We start from the raw sequence: 13328 nt of genomic DNA, 5'->3' as shown, positions 1-13328 counted from the left end.
ACAGCCATTCGCATCGAACATGTTTACTTATCACTTGTCTAAGCATTATTGGCAAAGAGCCAACCGTGGCATCTATTTCGGATCGAGTGAAAATTATTAAATTTTTTTATTTAAACTCATTGAAAAAAAAAATCATTATAAATCAGTGAAATAACATAACTTCACCGTTTTCGCTGTAAATGAAGGTAAGGTGTTTATATTATTTCCTTAAAAAGTTTCAGAGCCATAACATTATTAGAATATTGGATGCAAGAATTTTAGTTTACATGGATTGAATAATTGAAAAAAGACGAAAAAGTGACCTCCCTTTGTAAATTCTTAGAAATTCGGTTAATTACGTTAGAACTTCAAACAAACCATAATCTTGAAGAAAATTATTTTTCCTATCTAGTGATGCATTGGGTTTTTTTCTACGTTTACTAGGATCGTTTTTACGGTCGTAAACATGCAAAAGTCTAAACCGTGGATAAAATATTAAATATTTCATTTTCTAATTTAAATTTTAAAAATCGAGTTTCAAATTGTAACATCAGGCATTTCAGACAACTTGTATACCAAGTTTCGTGTCTATAAATGGGATAGCTTCGCCGTACAGCGCACAAACGCACACAAGGGTGTCGCCTTCAGAAGAGTGAAAATTTCAAATTAGTTTTGGCCAGGATTTTCAGTCAAATCTTGACGTGACTGAATGATCATATTAAATATGTTAAACACTATCTATTTTGCATATATGTAAATAAACGTATTTATTTTAAAATTATGAGTCATATATGTAAATAAACGTATTTATTTTAAAATTATGAGTCATGAATATATTGCTAGCATTTTAACTTAACTTGAATACCGAGAGAAAATTCTTGACTAATTAGACCAAACTTGGCGTACTTGGAATTTCAACATGACACACTTTATTAGTATCCATCAGATACTGCAGTTTTGTCCTGTTCGGAATAGTAATCAACCAAACTACATAAACAACACTTATTGTAAGTACAGAAATGTTGCTGCTGTTCCAGGAAATGTTCTAACTTTACCTTAACGAATGTCTAGTAAGTAATGTCCATATTGATGAGAATCAATGCAGATTATTTAGGTATTTCGTGGAGTACCTACTCTATTTGAGAAATGAAACATTTTTTCACAGTTTAACGGATTACCCTAGGTAGGCGGTTAATTGATTTTTGTACTTCAGTAGTAACATTTATATCAACTCAATAGGTTTAAGCCCCAAACTTTCCCTGTGCAAAGTAGGGCCAATCAAACTCTGCGATGTTCATCTGCAATTTGACAGTTCAAATAAATGGGCAGAAAAAAGTTCCCCTCATAATAACCCTCCCAGCCCCCCCCCCCCCCCCCACCCCGATATATTTGTCCCAAATTAGATTAACGAAGATTGACTACTGTTAAACAAATTCCTGAAATTTCACGGTAAAAGTTACTGGCATCCGTGTTGCAAGTGACTTTTACCGTAAATTCCTATTTTACTGTAAATGTTACGGTAGATTAAACGAGAGTTGAAAAATGCAAAATGAGAACTACAGGTTCGATCTCGGGACCATCGGCTTTGCTGCCCACCATACGAGATGAGACGCATCAAGTAAGGGGAAATACGGTGTTATGTGCTTTGCACTGTAAGTTACGTGGTGTATCAGTTGGCGCTGCAATAGTTTATTTTTTTCGGTACAATTACTGTACGTTTTCTTCTGTACTGTAAAAACTCCATTTTACAGTAATATATACCATAAAAGTTTCCTGAAGTTTTAACAGCGTACATTCTTATTTTTAAACAGATGTCTTCCTCTACACCTCACTTAACGCAATTTTTAGCTGTGATTTAAAGATTTGGAACTCCTATGATATAACTTCTTGAGGCAAAGTATAAAAATTGTTTATTCAAACCCAACAACGCTACGGATAATTTAGTGTTAAGTTCTGCTCCAAATCTGTGAATCAGCTTCAAATATTTTCCCTTCCATTTTAAAAACTGTGTACTCCTCCGGGAAACAAAAATAAATATTAGTTTTAACTCAATTTTTTCGGTTACTCCCCATTTCGTTCGGCTTTGTAACATTTCATCTTTGTTCAGTTGCGCCTGAATGCATCGAAAGAGAAGCGCAGTGACACACGTGACAGATTGTCAATATTGTAATTTCCTGGTTTCCAAAGTCGTGGGGGAAGTGGGCGTGGAAGGTAAGAACCCAACACTCCTGGGTTCCTTCCGTTTTGTCAGCATTCACAGCGAGCTACCTAAACTACGGTAAATTAGATTGGTTATTTTATGTCCAGTCTTTTGAAAGTTATGTTTATAAAATGAAAAGACTTTTTTGCAGATTTTTAAAAGATGAAAGTTTTGTGTGTGAACTTCGAAAGCCCTAGGGCAATTTTCTAATATTAGTTTAACAGTAAACTGGTGAGGTAATTTTTCTTATCATTTCTTTTCTTTTTCTTTTTTTTTTTTTGAGCAATCACAAATTGCTTATTGCTTTCATTTGACTGTTTTGATGTCCTATGATTTTATTCCCTCCCCCCCTCCACCCACTGCAGCACCACCGTCGACCGACCTTACGATGCTGCTCCTCTAGCGAAAACCGTCTATAGGTTGCGTCAATATCCTACACACACACGGATACATACACGCACCTACACACACATACCCACATACCTACACAACTGCACACACACATACATACTCATACCTACACACAAAAGCATACATAAACACACCTACACACATACACACTCATGCCTGCACACAGACACAAACACACACGCCTACACACATACATACATACACACACACACCACATACACACACATATATACACACGCGTACCCACACACATATATACACGCGCCTACATACACACACACACTCGTGATTGCGAAAGACATAATTTGAATTCAAGATGACAAAATTCTTTTTTTTTTTTTTGTCACGTAAGTGGTAAAGTGGGGTGTAGGTAATACCAACACTATATTAGTGTTGTGCACTACACAACATTTAACAGAAAATAATGAGGTGACCAAAAGGCATGGGATAGCAGTATTTAAATATACAGCTGGTAACAGCGTCACGTAACCGCAATGACTTAGTGATGGCGCTTTCACATCTCAGACCTGGGTTCGTATCCTGGGTTGGGCACGGTCGATGTGGATCTATGAAATGAGTACCAAGCGTGCTTGGGAAGTGGGGATTCTGAGTTCGGCTGACCACCCAGCTGGAATACCTGAGCATTTTACCTTTTTTCTACGAAAACTGAGATAGACACAAGAGGCCTTGTCTGGCTGTTTTGCCATTGAGTTAATAACTTCACGTGCAATATGTTGTCATGGGAAGTTCATTGCTTAAGGTTTTTATTTGCTTTCAAATTATTCATGTGAAACTATTTTTAACATGATAATGGCCGAACGACGGGAATTAAGACTTTGAACCAAGATTGGTTGTTGTATTTAGAAGGCCGAAATTTTTCATTACGAATTTCGTTAAGGAAATCAACATTTTGATTTTCTCAGTGTCAAAAGAGGAACGAAAATACCTAATTTAAGACCTAATCTTCCCCCATGGGCAACACAGTGAGCGCCCGTCTGCACTTATAACCGAGACCAGTGACACCTGAGTAGAATTTTACAGGGTTAATAAACAAGCAGCACTAAAATAACTTCAGGAGTAAACATGAGACTGGCAACGGGCACGTGCGTCAGAACAGAGTATCAAAATTTGAATTCAGGGGCATGCGGTAACAAAAGACCAGATCGAGTCCATTCAAAATTGGCAAGACGTCTTCTGGTACGTTTCTTCTGAGCTCATACTACATAGTATGGAACCTAGACGACTGGAAAACCGTAACTTGATCTGTGGAGCCACAATTTCAGCTGATAATACGATTCAGTTTAAAATGACACTAAAGTATGCAATAGCTTAAATTAATCAACAACATGCGCATATATTGAAATGAGATCTAAAAGCGATAACATTGCGTCAAAAAACTGAATGCAAAAGCCAAACAAGAATTGCTCATTATTGCAAACAGATTACACACATACGCGAGGAAATTGTACAAACATATTAACTAAAGCAAAGCAAGCTACCTTAAATCAGAAACGCATAGAAGAAGGGGTGGGGAGTTTCAAAGGCCAAACTGGTCTGGTCACTCGTTTTGCTGGTAGTTGTAGATCTAAAGCAGTAAGAAATGATATAGATAAAAAATATGGTGCGTAAACTAGAAAAGTATATTTTAAAATATTTAAATTGTGTAGATCTAAAAACCAAGTTTCCATTTTTTTAAAATTAGGGAATGATCTCGGATAAGTTGCTTACTGATAGATGAGAGTTTACTATCGCCAAAGAAACTGTGTTAAGTCACTCTTAAAAAGATTTAAAATATAACTAGAGTTCCCGGAACTTGCAGTAAAATAATACTGTTGGAACTTGCAGTTAAATTTAACACCAAAAAATATTTTTGAGTTTCTTCTTTTAAAAATTTATCCGTGATCAAACGCAAATATCTATGCAATATTACGCACAAGAGGTTTCAACCAAATTTTCTTCAAATATTTAAGAATTAAAGAGCAAAATTTTTACATCTCTATTGCAGATCAAGCACTGACAGAGGCAAACAATATCCTATAACGATTTTGAACATTTTTTTTTTCCTGCAGGATCTGTTTATACACTGACAGCGTTTATATTATTAACTGTTTTCAGAAAATTATAAAAATTAATTTGTAAGTGTACACTTTCAAAACTATTCAACCGATTCAATAACTTTTTTTCAAATTTGAATAACTTAAGCAGAATTTTATCTATGGATCACTTTTAAAAATCTGGTTGACATTTTATTTGCTTTTTTTAAAAAAGATTTTATGATTTTTTTTTCAAATTGAAGACAAGGCAGTCTAAAGAACTTCTAATTTCTCCTCGAAAATTGTAATGAAAAAAAAGTATTTCAGATTTAAGATTTTTTTTCTTAAGTCGATCTTAGGCAAACAGTAAAAATTATGAATTTTTTTATGAAAGGCTTTTTCTATCCATTTTTAGTAAAAAAAAAATGTTCTTTGTAAATTTAAAAAAAATCATTAAAAATACATGCTTTTTTTCACCGCATTCTTTTTTCTGCACCGTTGAAACGATTCAGATTTTTAAAGACGGATACCACAAAGAGTTTTTTTTTTTTTTTGTTAATCATTAAACTTACTAGACTGGTTTAATACTTTTGAAATAGTGTCCATTTCAAAACGAACGTCTTCTTGATTTTCCGAAAATGGTTATTTTTTCTGATAAAATTCAAAATGCTGTAACTGCAGATGGGAGGGGGGTGTCTTGCAGAATCTTCCTGGCAATTCAACTTACATGGTTGACTTTGCCTCCACTTCATATTTTATTCAATCATTTATGTTAGCTTTGAGACAAGTAGGTCGACGGTAAAATCAACTTATATGACTTTGCCACCACTTCATACTTTGTGTAGACATTTGGAGTAGCTTAGAGCATTGTAGGTTGACTTTCACAAGTATCAAATGGTGGCAAAGTACCCCTACATGGCTCAAAGTTAAACTAAATGACTATTATGCAATATATTCAGTAAGTTACCGCCATATAGCCAGGGGTAAGGCAGAAATACATGATATACACCACCAGCTCAGTCAATTCCAACCGAGGACTGCAGTTTCGTGCTTATTAGAACTCATCAGCCCGGCATAGGAAAGTGACTGAGCTGAAGGTGGAAAACAACTTAAGGTAGCCAAGAGTGCCAAATCAACTGGTAGCTAATACAGAATTAGCACTAACGAGACGAGTAACCAGACCAGGCGGTACCTTACTGAATATACCTGCCTTGCCTTCAATCTTCGAGTTGAACCGAACCATTGCTTCGGTCACTCGTACAGAATTAGCACTAACCAGACGAGTAACCAGACCAGGCGATAACTTACTGAATATACCTGCCTTGCCTTCAATCTTCGAGTTGAACCGAGTCATTGCTTCGGTCACTCGTCTTTTTAGTGCTAATTCTGTATTAGCTACCAGTTTGTTTGGCACTCTTGACTACGTGAAGTTGTTTTCCACCTTCAGCTCAGTCACTTTCCTATGCCGAGCAGATGAGTGCTAATAAGCAACGAAACTGCAGTCCTCGGCTGTAATTGACTGAGCTTGGCGGTGTATATCATGTATTATGCAATAAGTTTTCGTCAGCTTTTTAAAACAAACCCTAAAAATTCCATGAATTATATACCATGAATTCCTATCCTTTCTCTCATTAGTGGGCACAACAAACTCTCTATAATCAACATCCTGACTATATTTAATATCCCTCTCAAGAATTTACGTTTTGGCGACTTACTGGACTTGCTGTCTCCAACAATATCTAATAAAGCCTCTGAGCTCATTAGTAAAATCTAAAACTCCTTTTCTATTGATGGTTTCAATCTAATTAGGGATCCTACTCCCAATGGAGTCTCAATTGAAGTTTATGAACTTAGTTTCTCTACGCTGGACAAATGTAGGTTAATTATTTTAGTACATTCGCTTTAGTGAATATTTATGAATTCGGTGGGATTAGCTCAGAGGACTTAGAAGAAGCTCAAATCAAAACTATACCGTTGAAAATACTTTGAACTAAATCAAAAGATTGATTTTTCGTTTTCAAAGGATTCATCAGTTTATTGTGATGTTATGAACCTTTTTGTTTTTAACTCTACTATTCTTTCAGAATCTTAAGTATTGCGCCATTTTATCAATTAATTCTCTTTCTTTGTTCTTTCACAATATTGAGCGTAGTCATTGTGGGTAGAATTTTATTTTTCAATACCTTTTAGGTGGACAAATTAATTTGACAAAGTATTCGTTTCTATTTTACAGAAACACTAGATTTTATTTACATTTCTTGAAAAGTACTACAAATAATATAAGAATGAATGAGAGTTACAAGCGTTGTCCAAAAAAAAAAAAAAAAAAAAAATGAAATTTGAAACAGAAAAGCTATATTTTAAATTTCATTTCATCAAATGAGCTCTAAATACAGAAAATAGTGCAACAATTTACAAAATACGAATTTAAATTTCTTTTTTAATGTGTATGAGACAGTTTCAACCGTTAAATGCATTGTGTTGCCTAAAATTAAACGACAATTTAAAATTTAGCCTGCTAAACTATTAAAAGAACAAATTGAAACTCTAGTTACGAAAAACCAAGAAAATACTCACTGAAGATGTCATTAAATCAATTTAATACTTGTAAATACAGCAATATGATGGAAAACAAAAACAAATTCCTTTTTTTTTGGCATTCTTAAATCTAGAAGGTTTTTTTTATAGTTTAGTAAGTTTGAAAACGCCTACTTTTTTGAGTCCTATGACGTGTAATATTTTTCTACCACTAAAATAACAAGGCACTTTTTCAAATTTTATCAACGTTTTAGGCTACTTGATGGTTTTTTTTTTCTGTTTAAGCCCAAAATTGCCTAGTGGTTTTTAAGCCATAAATCATCCCAAAATTAAACTAGGATATTGTAAGTGATTTTTTTCATGATTTGAACAGAAATTTAAACTCAAAGAACATATTTTGAAGTGTTTTATAAAAAAGTTTGCACATAAGTGTAAAACTCCCTGAAGTAAGTTTTTAAACTATTTTCGTTCAGGTCCTATTTGCTGAGATAGTTAGCTCGTTTCTTACTCCTCGTGACGTATGCTAATGAAAGTGAACTCATCAGACCTTTGAAACTTTTAATTTCAATTCTTTCTGGGGGTTTCAACCTAATTAAGGCTAATTCTCAAGTGACTGCAAATTAAAGACTTTAGCCAACCCTTTTCTTGTGCAGGGTCGTAGACTGTTGAGTAATAGAATGGAGAAACTTATCACAATATATTTTTCTGGCCGATCCTCAGGATGTTTTAAGAAGTTTTCCACATTTGAAGATACTAAGTTCTTTCAAAATCTTTATCAAAGTGTGTCTTATGTTAATTCTTTAAACAGGGAAACTGTTTGATAAAAGAGCCAAGTCGTTTTTAAAGCGCAAACATTGAGATAATTTTAGTTCTATGACTATTTGAGATATCGTAAAGGTTTTTCACTTTTTTCTATCATAATAAGGGAAAATACCGTTTATTGAACCGCAATACGTCCTGTAATAATTTCAGAACTAAATGGTTTAATTTCTAATGCTCGTATGTGCTTAATCCATTCATTTGCTTAATCAGGAGTAATAAAGAAACTTAATTTCCTCAGTAGAGTCAAATGTTAATGGTTTTCTAAGTTTGAAATATTAACAATAATTCTTCGTATCAAAAATGAAAATGATATTAAGGTCACCTTGAGAAAATCTTTGGAACGTAAGAAAATTTGTGTTAGAATATAGTTATTTCATCATTAAATCATATTTTTAAGATTTCGATCTTTTTGATCGAAATTTCACCCCAATAAAGGTGTCAGTTGCCGATAAAAGAAACACGGGTTCAGTACATGAAATACACCGCCAGTTCAATCAATTCCAGCCGAAGACTGCAGTTAATTCACACTTGGGTAGGGTTACTTGTCAGTGTACTCGAATAACTTAATATTTAGTGGTAAATTTCACCCCTTTAAAAGTGTTTACGTTCGATAAAAATAATAAAAAATAAGTAAAAAACACGTGTTCAACATTTTAAAGTGTTTTACCGCTTTACAAAGTTTTATTCCGATCGATTTTGACACTTGGGCAGTATTACTTGTTATTGGATCCCAAAACGATTAAAACATCTCATTTTGGGGTAAGTTTCAGCCCGTTAAAGGAGATTTCAGATGATAAGAAAAAATACGGGTTCAATATTTTTAAACGTTCTATCGAAGTACAAAGTTTCATTCAAATCGGAGGTTCACACTTAGGTAGGGTCACTTGTTAGTGAAAAATATATGTGTGAGAAGAACCAAAAATGTATTTCACTGCCTCAATTTTTTCTGGATGCAACAAAAATTAAAGTTACGTTAAATGACTGAGCATAAATGATGACACACTTTTCTTCAATACTTTTGACCCCCCTCCCCTTTTTTGCCGCAAAGTGTCAGACTTCATCTCACTTCTCCTTCCTCTTTGTCACGTGTCACGCTACGTTTTATAACCATGTTCTTGTAGATAAATTGGTTGGTGTCACACTTCATGTTACCTCCAACGTACCCCTTGGTACAAACACTCACAATTTCACGCAACTTTCTCCCCCCCCCCCGAAATACTGGCCACATTTGGTGCAGTGAGAAGCAAAGGGTTGTAAGTGGACATTTTCAAGTTTTGAGTAAAAAACACTTAAAGTTACCCTACTAGGGCTACTGTTACTTTATCTTGCTCCAAGACAGAGGAGAACAAATTTTGAGTAAAACACGCTTAAAGTTACCCTACTAGAGCTACTAATACTTTATCTTGCCCCAAGACAGAAGAGAGGTTCACCTACCATTTATACTGGTTATCTCGAAATTTTTTAATTTTGCCGCTTACATACCTTTGCTTCGAACTGCTTCATTTGTGGATAGGCTCTAAGCGATGTTTGATTTAATTATTGAAGTTAAAGGAATCCTCGAAACTCATCGACGTGAAACAATGTCAGTCGACTAACGACAGATAATTGTCCAAACTTTTTATGAGCTGTGTTAAGACCAATCACATACTTAAAAAAAAAAAAAAAAAAAATATTGACCTCAGTACCCAAAAAAAATATTTTGTTTTGCCGAATTATGGTTTATTGTTTAATTTTGTCGAATCAAAAAAAGAAATTTCAGGCAGAAAACACAAATTTTACAAAACATTCATTGGGCTATGCACATTGAGGACCTTTGACGTGAACCTCATCAAAATTAATACGACGACATTGAAAATGAGATCTGAGATGTTCTAAAGCGGGGGAATATGCTAGGACTAATTGCACACATTTGCATAAGTTTTGTATTAACAAGGAAAAGGACGGGAAGATCTTTTCGGATAATTAATTACGGCTTCGACGTAAGATGGCGGTAGTGTAATTATCATAACTGTAATAATGAAATATGGGAATAGGGAAAACTGGAACACTCACACACACTGAATCGGAAGAGATATCGCCCAAGGAATGCGAAGTTACCTAAAGTACTGATTATCGTCGAAGGAAAACTAATAAATAAAGATTTTAGTAATCAGGGAATTAACTTTGAGGTAATTCATCTAACTTTATTTGTGTTTAGCACAATTTTATTTTTCAAACGTAGCGGTAAATCATAAGTTTGCTATAATAAATTCACTTCGTGTGAAGACTTTTCTGGAGTAACACTTTGTATGATGACAGTGAGTTTGTAGTATTAGTTGTCACGAAGTTTAGGTAACAAGGTAATGCAACTAACTTTCCATTTGTTTTAAATACGTTTTTAGATGCAAAACATGCCTCGTTTTCCGAAAAAAACAAAGGTTATGTTTTAGGTAATTATTACACATTTCAGTGTTTTAAATATTTTACTCATTTTTTTAAAGAAAAACTCTGAAAACTATATAGCAGCGATTATCTTTGAAGAAAACTACTAAATAAAGATACTAGTAATTGAAAAATTATCTTTGAGGTAATTCGTCTAAATTCGTTCATCTTTAGAATAATTCTATTTTTTAAAAGTAGAGGCGAATTATCTGTTCGTTATAATCAACTAACACTTTTCTAAAGAAGTGTTGACATCGGTTTTGTTCTATTAGTAGTTACTAAACTTCGATTTATTAACGTATTTCAAATAACCTCCCACATGTTGAAATAAGTTTTCAGAGGTCAAACTATTCCCTTTTTGTGTAAAAAGAAGCGTAAAACATCTTGAAAGGAACTTTAAGTCCATTCTAAAATTAATTTGATGTTATGTTTTGAGTACCTACAATTTTCAAGGAATCTTAATGAGAAAATTAAATATTGTTACGAGGTCAGCCACTTCAAGAATTTCTTTAAATGACGACACAGTTCTTGAGAAAAGCACAGGAGATTTATTTACAGCTGTGTACAGGAAATGTAATTATAATTGCTAAATCAACCATAGCAATAAGGCAAATATCAATTAACACCGTAAACTCAACGGTTACAGACGTATTTACATCCAAATATGCGAAAACACAGCGCAAAGGCTAATACACACAATAACAGAGCTAACTGCTCAGACAGTTTAAAAAACAAAGCTTTTGCGCTGTGTTTTTGTGTATTTTGACGTGAATACGTGTGGAACCGTTGAGGTTACGGTGTTAATTGATATGTGCCTAATTGCTATGATTGATTTAGGAGTTGCTAAGGATCTTTCTTGTACATAGTTGTAAATAAATCTCCTCTGTTTTCTCAAGAACTGTGTCGTCATTAAAGCATTTCTTAAAGTGACTGGACTCGTAACAGTTTATATATATATATATATATATATATATATATATATATATATATATATATATATATATATATATATATATATATATATATATATATATATAATACTTTATCTCTAAAGGAAAACTAATAAATTACTTCCCTAATCAGAGAGTTAGTTTTTAGGCAATACTTCTAAAATTATTCCTGTTTAGCAAAGTTTTATTTTTCAAAGGTAAAGGTTACTTGTCTGTTTTACAATAAATATACTTTGTGGAAACAGTTTTGAAGGCATTGGCTGCTGTGATTGAAGGCATTCGTTGGTATACTAGAAGGTTTTGTAATTGAGAAAACTGTACCTAAATGTTTTTGAAGAACTAACAGAGTGTTATATTTTATCCCACGAAAATTCAATTTGCCAAATATATTCTCTACACGCCTATATCTTATTTTCATTCTCTTCTGGGTCCTACAGAGACAAGTGCATTATATAGAGAAATTAATTTTTGAGATATTTGAAAAAAAAAAACGCGTTTCGCTTTCCATACTAACAATAGAAAAGTGATGGACTTTGAATTTTTTGTGCTTTATTTTCGGCGGAAACCACGTAAGCAAGTTTTTAAAATAAAGCTAGAGTAAAATAAGGACAAAAATGAAAATAATTGAAAAATGAAAATTTTGCAGATACTGCGCTTTACCTTCCCACGGCAGAATAAATGCTATGTAGGGTAAGTTCCAAAATTGTATTACTTTGTTACTTTGGGTTAATATTGCAGCATAACTGTTTCTTGATATTCTAATATCTAATGATGCAATTTTAGCTTAAGTTAATTAATTTTAAGTTAATGGATATATTTTGTGAAAAATACAATTGCGAGCATATTAAGTAGAAACGTCATCTTACTACTATTATATTTGCAGAATTTTGCCTGTATGGATGTATGTTACTCTTTCACGCAAAAACTACTGAATGGATTTTGATGAAACTTTTTAATAGTATAGTTTATGTATCAGAATAACACATAGGGTAGTTTTCACCCTATGTGTTATTCTGATATGGGCGATAAAACCTAATTTTCGTATAAATTCCCTAATATGAAAAAATACTTGCACATATTAACATTATATTTCCATCGAAAGCTCTGATTTTTCTGCTGAAGATGGCACCTGTTCCACATTTCTAAGTTGAATAAAAAACGAGTTATGAGCTTTTTAGTTCCATGTTCGAAAGCTTTCTTTAACACAATATAGTATTTAGGGTATCATCTCAACTCCCTGTCGATAGCGACAATTGTTGTATTGTTGACTATTTTTGCTTTTCGTCTGAATGTTCAAGGCTTTTCTCCAGTTAAATTTTAAAGTAAGATTTTGTGCACGAGATAAGCAAATAATACTCAGATTTGGCTGATTATTTTCCAGTTTTACGTAACTTTGAGGCAATTAATGTTTTTTTTTTATGGGCAAGGAAAAAGCTCGATTGTTAATCACGTCAAAGCGGTGTGTTTTCAGTTATTTCAGTTACAGAAGAAAACGAATAAAAGTAACTATATTGTTTCTCACAATTATTACACACACAGGCAACGCCGAGTATTTTTGCTATGTACAACAATCTGGTAACTAAATAAAGAAAGTTATTAAATCGAGTCTGCCCACTACCCTCAGTTACTGTCGAAAAAATATTTTTTTTTTTTTTTACCAGGAAAGGCCAAATACATGTTTTTTGTACTATTGTCCTCATTTAAATGGAAACTTAAAAAAAAAAAAAAAAAACTTTTGTGCTTACTCTGATTTTAATGGTATTTTTACTCCGAACCATTAAAATCAGATCTTTTGACATTTTAATCAGAACCGTTTACGTTATTTAGAAACAGTTAATTTCCTTCACGTGGGGGATTTTAAAGGTTTGATGTTCTCACTCTAAAGAGACATTATTAGAATCTGGATTTTTAGTGACTGTTGAACCTATTTTGAGACGATTTCTCCGGTAAGAAGCTATACAATAATTTAGATAG

This window comes from Uloborus diversus, chromosome 4, assembly GCF_026930045.1.
Source record: "Uloborus diversus isolate 005 chromosome 4, Udiv.v.3.1, whole genome shotgun sequence".
Classification (NCBI taxonomy): Eukaryota; Metazoa; Arthropoda; class Arachnida; order Araneae; family Uloboridae; genus Uloborus; species Uloborus diversus.
This window is presented reverse-complemented; position numbering follows the sequence as displayed.